Source organism: Choristoneura fumiferana, chromosome 13 (genome assembly GCF_025370935.1).
Source record: "Choristoneura fumiferana chromosome 13, NRCan_CFum_1, whole genome shotgun sequence".
Taxonomy (NCBI): domain Eukaryota; kingdom Metazoa; phylum Arthropoda; class Insecta; order Lepidoptera; family Tortricidae; genus Choristoneura; species Choristoneura fumiferana.
In genome coordinates, this window is record NC_133484.1 from 13,557,521 (window position 1) to 13,565,195 (window position 7,675).

Here is a 7,675-nt window from a genome sequence, read left to right on the forward strand (position 1 = left end):
CCTACACGCTACTTGTACTGAATCTCTACCCCAATTCCGGGCTTCGGGAGGCAACAGTCTCCCCACACAATAAAGCTTAACTTCAACAGCCAATGCTACTTCAAATTCAACCGTATTAGCTACGATAAAAGTCTTAAGTTGAGTTCGTGTCCCGCCGATTAGGACCTTTTGCAGTCTGCCGACTGCATTTCGGTACCCGGGGATGCTGCGCAAAATAGGAGCACGAAATATGAACGAGACTGCTAGGCGCTGGCGGGTGGGGCGGGGTGTGAACAGACTGGGGATATTTGAATAGACCTCGCCGGCCTTCTCTCGCAGAGGGGCGCGCGGGGCGAGTGGCAAGTGGGGCTGTTGTGTCGGAAGAATGCTCCGAACAAATCGGCAATGTACAGCGCGCAACTAATGTGCAGTCTCCAACGTGTACCCCTGCCATTTAGAAGAAAACAAAAGAGCACAGCTAATTTCATTTACACCCCTATTACGTATTTGCGTAGGAAGATGGTGTTTGGGCAAATTATACTTGGGCAGTCCAATTTGGTGTAACTACTCTCTGCTCATTATTTGATAACAATTAATACAGTCAGCAATAAAAGTGGTAATGGATGTGGATGTATAATTTGTGTGTTCACATTTGCGATAGGCGACATGTAATAAAATTTTATTGTATTAATTTTGGCAATGTGTCGTCCGGGCAAACGAGCGGTCTATAACTAATACGAAAAATAAACCAGGGCTATAAATGTAGAGCCTTAAAATAGTGTTAAGCTGTTTCACTTATACGACCTACTCTTTAGTTTCTGGTGTGTTAAATTTTACGGTAATAACTAAATAGTACATCGTGAGGAAACCTGCACAAACCTGCGAAGCGATTCAATGGTGCGTGCGAAGTTCCCAATCCGCACTGGGCCCGCATGGGAACTATGGCCCAAGCCCTCTTGTTCTGAGAGGAGGCCTGTGCCCAGCAGTGGGACGTATATAGGCTGGGATGATGACTAAATAGTATAACGAAGGTTTTGTTGAAAATTAACATGGTTTTATATGAGTGTGTTTCTGTAGCTATAAATAACCCCACCATGCTGAGTATTGTAATTGCATCGGAATGATTAATGTTTATCTTATTTTTACAAATAATTACAGATTCCATAGGGTGTTTTAAAAATGGTACAGTTACTAATAAATATGGTTACTAGGTTAGTTACTAATAAACATATAATAATATGGTATCAATAACCTCACAAATAGCATTATTTTTTTAACTAAAATATCCTTGTTATAAGACTATTTTGTGAAGTAGATTCCAAACAAATAATTTTAATAATCGATATATATTATGCATTGCATTGGAGACATGTTCAAAATAATTTAATTTCATATAATATAGTAATTTAACTTTTTTTACTAATCACTTTTTGTTTGGTTATTAAATAATGATATTTTGTTAATAATGTTTACATTTTATTATGTAAAAAGCCCTGAATTTCTCGAATAGTGTAACTTGATACTCACAATTCAAACAATTCTCCCGCTTTGCTGGCGGTGAAACCGGAAATTAAAAAAATGTGATGAGGGAAAGTTCGTACCTATGTATAGTAGGATCGTTACGAGTATTTTCAATACATACTCAATTTACGTTCCTACTGTCATTTTTTTATTCATGCACATATACCTATGTCATATTTAATTAAATTAGAAACGAGGATTATTTATAAAAAAAATACAAGGTTAACCTGATATACACTCACTAACACCAATATCGGATACAACAAACATAATAATATCTGATACGACTTTATTTCTAGGGCCAGTAGGACGTGTCAGATATTTTCGCACGCTTCGCTGTAGTAGATATGACTGTAGGTGACTGTACGAACCCATAGCATTTTTTTCAGTTAACATGCTATTCTGTTAATGGAAATGATAAGAGCGCATGGGTACCTTCTTGAAAAACAAAATACTTCTTTTTCCAAAACTCGCTTTAGCAGAAATTTCATGAAACTTGCCAAAAAATCATAGCCTTTAATTAAAAGACAGTGCTAAATAAACCATTTTATTTGGCATAAAAACTCTTTAAAACACAAACTCCCGTCTCCAGGCAACAAACAAGCTACATTTCAAATACTGATTCGCTCCGTATAACCCTATTAGTGTAACACAAATGCCATGCCCGCTTGGGCCGCGGCCAATTTAATGTATGGCTTGGCACTGGTACGAACTCGTAATCCAACGCTGAATAGGAATTATGGTTGTGTACCCCTGCAACAATAGCGAGGTAATGTATGCAGCACAGGGGTACACAACCTTAGGTATAAGATATAAGAATCTACGACGCGGAAGAGTTAGGCTTTAAGTGGCGAAGCCGTGTTTTAACTCAATAATTTTGGATTGTAATTACTTAGGAGTACGACAGCTTGGCTTATCTTTTGATTCTTAGCTTTATTTAAAACTAGCGTTTATCCGCGGCTTCGCACGTGTTAACTATTCGATCTGGTAGTTACGATTGAAATTCCGGGATCTTACAAAATTCAGCTGGGAATTCCCAAAATTTATATCATGGTCTTCATTAAGGTTGTGTTAAGAACAACTGTCCAAAATTAAGAGACCCTAAACCCAGCGGTTGAAATTTCAATATTTTATCCCTATCCTGAGGGAAAATCGGGATAAAAAGTAGCCTATGTATTATTCCAGACGTCCAGCTATCTACGTACCAAATTTCAACTAAATCCGTCCAGCCGTTTTAGCGTGAAGGAGTAACAAACACACACACAAACTTTCGCATTTATAATATTAGTAGGATTCACACTGTTATCTTGAAAACTAACAAAATGTCTAGCGTTTTTAATTAGAGCATTACACGCTGCTATAATAGTGCACGCTGCTGTTATACTTTGGCTCTGACGCTACGCCGTTCGCTGGAAAAGTCGGTTAAGCGTAAACTTTACTTAAGTTTGGAACGTATTCGTGGAGAATTTTAAGATTGGCGTTTAGTTAAGGGTTGTTAGGTAGATTTAAAATACTGGCCAGATAAAGTGTATAGGCATTTTTTAGTATAACATAAGTACATAGAAGAAAAGAAAGAGACTAACAAACAAAAAAAAGCAAAGGAATGTTAGCTAGGTATTGGTAATTTGAGCTAGTTCACAGCAAGAAAATTTAATTTATAGAACAGTCAGAATCACGTTCGCAAATGCTACTCCATTAATCTGCCACAAGCGTCAACCACAAAGCCAGTGTATCTAGCAAAATAATAGCTACGTCTAAAAATAATCTAAAAATCGACATAATCTACAACTAATTAATAAAAAATTGTGACCACGATAATGAGGCGGTCGAAATGCTCGCGTAATAAACCCAGGTACGGTGATTTTGTTAAATCAACGATTAAATATTAACTGACTTCTCTTGGTTCAGCGGAAACTCCACTTTCAATGAAATTATAAGGGATTCTACAAAAATGGTGAGTCTAATAGCAAGATTTCAACCCCTGACTTAACCTTTTTAGATTCATTGTACTAATCTTATAAATGCGAAAGTTTGTGAGTACATGTGTCTGTCGTAACTCCCTCTTGAATATCGCATAACTACTTTTTATCCCGATATTCTTACGAGAAACAATATCAATAAATATAATATTAATTTTATTAAATAATATAAAATCACAAAATCTTAATCGCCAAGTCTAGAGCCATGAAATTCCTTCATACAACGGAAATGAAGATCACAGCGTAAGTTTCGTTACTTAATTCCCATGGAAATTTAGTAAAAAGTTGAAATAGTTTAAGCGTGTGAAGCCGCATATAAATTCTAGTTTTAATATGAAATGTTCCAAAGATGCCTTTGTATGAATTATCATCCATCATCATCATCAGCCTCTTCCATGACGCGCCACAGCACTCTGTCTGCAGCTCCTCGCATCCATCCGCTGCCAGCGACCCTCTTAAGGTCGTCCGGCCACCGTGCCTCAGGACGCCCTACACTACGTTTTCCCGTCCGTAGTCTCCATTTGAGGACTCTTCTACTCCACCGTTCATCAGTCCCGCGACAGACGTGGCCAGCCCAACCCCACTTCAGCTAACTAATTCTTTGAGCAACGTCGGTGACTTTCGTTCTTTGTCGGATAATGTGATGGTATAAAGCTAAGAACTTTTTAATGGAACCATGTTATATGTAAGGTAAACGTCCGAGTGCTCTACACGCTAATACCCAATGAATGACACCCTGCTGTCACCTTTATTGCTTATGACATAAAATTATAAATTAGATCTATTGGGACAGTGACGAGCACCTTAGGTACTATAACTTTCCAGTCGTATAAAATTGGCTATGCTTTGTTTTATTTATACGTAGCTAGCTTCGCAAAACACCTATAAAATCGCAGCTTGAATTTTTCTTAACTTTGGCGTTAATACATACATAACTAACTTTTTAACTTGTTTCGTCGGGTCGGAACGAAAGACTGCACAGCGTTCGCGATTACGTTTTTATTTTTTGTTTAGTTTATATCCAGTATTTTTAAACTTTAATTTTTTTTAAGTAGAAAGTACCTAAACACAACATAGTTAAATCTGCTTTAAAATATCTGGCACTCACTGGTTAATACGCAGTTGTGCACTGTCAGTATGTCCCCGGCTTCGTCTGTGACTGAACGGTCCTGATACGTGCTAGTTAATGCCATGCAAAACTTTTCACGTATTTTCTTCATGTAGGTACATAACGTAAACGAACATTTTGAGAATTCTCAAGGACTTTTTGAATCCCAAAATTACAATTTAACTGCCATATTCAATGGTTTACTCGAACGAAGCCACTTTATTTAGATAATTTAAAACTACCCATATTTTGGTGTTTTTAAAGATAATTTAAAAATTCTTACACAACTCGGTTTGTCAAACATTAAAAATATATTTTTAAATATTTAATCAAATAACATTACGTTTATCTTCAATAACATTATTGCATGCGTCAGAACAATTTATATGATACAGTCTTGATGGCCAAAAGATTTAAAGACTCGTTCGTATTCCTAAATACGATATCAAGAAAATTTCGTGTCCGTATTTAACACTAATAGAGCTTTCGAAGCAATTTCACAATTCCATTGATAAATTCCCCGAGGGCATTCCCCACACGTGTTTAGTTCCAAAGTTTTAAGCTGGAACCCTAAAAACGGTACAGCCAGTTTTACTATCAACATGTTAATTGGGCCCGAAGGCTGTTGGTGCCGATCCAAATGGCTCGCTGGACCAATTCCATAAATTTAGGGTCGCCGTCGAACCAAGATAATATACACAATATACAGAAAACCCCCCGTAACTATTCGGTACTGTTCCAGAATTCGGCTAAAATATTTCGAAGCTATGTATACAGATATTGCGCGTTGAAATGTAAACTTTTGGTGCCGGATTTAATGTAATACGTTGTTTAAACGAATTAGTGTGGAATTCGATAATATTAATGTTATAGCCATTGATTTGATATGAATTTCAACTGATTCTTATTTAACGATAATTTAAGCTAAATCTGCGGCAAATACGTAACTACGTATTAAAAGCAAAATTAAACTTTCACATTATACGGTATGAAATTGTATGTTTGTTTTGTTCAGCTTGCCTTGTAAATCGTCATCACCTAAAAAACGTTATTTATCGCAACTTACGAGAACTGACTGTTTTCTGCTGTCTAATAATAGAGTACAGAGTGGATAAAAAAGATAATTTTCAACTAAAATATTACAAGTCATAAAAGCATCAAAGTTGTTAAAGTATTACAATTTAATCTAGTTTATTATTTTATTTATTTTAATTATATTTCCACCTATCTATATGACGTACTTATACGAGTACATACCTATAAAAGAGTAACGATACGTTACTGATTGACTGACAGATAACGCACAGCCTAAACTACTGGAGCTAGAGACTTGAAATATGGCAAACAATTTCTTGAGAGTTATAGAAAAGCAATACACTACGAAGGTAATTTTTGGATTTATGTACTAGGATGATTGGTTAGCCACTACTTTATTATATTCGTTAATTTTACTTGGAAGGAACCCACGCGAGCGAAAACACGAGCAAAAGTTAGTCTCCACTAAATTTTTTCAGAATAGTGACACATAACTTTAGTTACTAATGATTAGTAAGATTAGGTCAGACTGCTGTTTGGACCAGAATGAAGATCCATGAGAGCCTTTATTGAATTCGGTTCAGTTAATTTCAAAGTTAAATTCGGTTAAGTATTTCATGCTTTGGCTCAAGTATTAGTAAAACTGCAAGTTCATAAAATGTTGGTACCTATTTACGTGCATGTCCAAGCTAAACAGTTTCAAGTTTGTAAGTGTTTAGTCTTTTGGGAGTATTTCGCACTTACAGTAAAGTTTTCTTACAGTTAAGCCCTTCCTTTACTCTAACAATAAGAAGGCTTTGCTTCAAGTTATCAAACTACGTAGGTAGGTATATAACATTATTTTGTTACAAACTCAACTACTGAGTCTTCGAAAACTAAGACATTTGGTTTGTTACCAGCGATCCTGTACTAGAGACACTGAAGTTTCAACCATATATTACAATAACGTTTCTTTTTTTTTAAATATGCCTCGTTGAGTTTCTTGCCGGATTCTTCTCAACAGAGGTTTTTCCGAACCGGTGGTAGATTTTTTCTTGACATTCATAAGTTAAGTTGTTATAGACTAAATTGAATAAAGATATTTTGACTTTGACTTTTATACAATTCTATACATATTTTAGAAAGGATTGAAAATATTAACATGGTTTCTGGGAGAGAGACAGCTGAGTCTCACATATGTGGTTACATTCTATCTAATTAATTTGGCTGTACTTTAAAAATGATTAACAAACTACGCCATCTAAAACTGAGTTTAATTGCGAGAAGCAACCGAAAAACCATTTTCCCATACAACTTAAACCGGTTTCAGAATTTTATGATTTAAATTCGGGTTTTGTTCCGCGTACCTTGATTTTAGAGAAGCTCTATATTTTGGCACAGTTTTTTTTATGGTATAGGGGGAAAACGAGCAAACGGATCGCCTGATGGTAAGCGATTACCGTCGCCCCTGCTACCGACACCTGCAACACCAAAAGAGTCACAATTTGCATGCGCCATGATCACGAGACGACTGCAACTGCTGCTGGGATGGCTGGCTGGCGCATGCAACTGTGCCGAAATATCGAGCTTCTCTAAAATCAAGGGACGCGGAACAAAACCCGAATTTAAATCATAAAGTTAGTAATGACCGCGATAGTCTAAAACATCGGTTTCAGAATGTTCTATACTATAGCAAACTATCATGCTTATCATGATATTCTATCCAGCACTGACCGCGCTTAGTTTCCTTAATTTGTCGACTTCAACGCGTAAAAAGAAGGCGGTAGTTGCCGAGGAATCTCATATTAAGTTGGTAAGAATTATGGAGAGGAATGGCTGTGGCTATATTGCAGAAGTTTTGTGCGACTGCAACTTCGGTGCTTCTGTTACAATTTGTTTATTTCTGTATACCTAGTGCCATCCACGAAGACGCGTGATTTTGTCAAAATTAGACATTAATGACATTGTAATAAGAATCACGGCACGCGTCATCGTGAATGACTCTACCTATACCGTTTATTCCATACTTATTGATAGTTCATTTTACTTTACTCTCTTGTTAAAAGTTATTTAA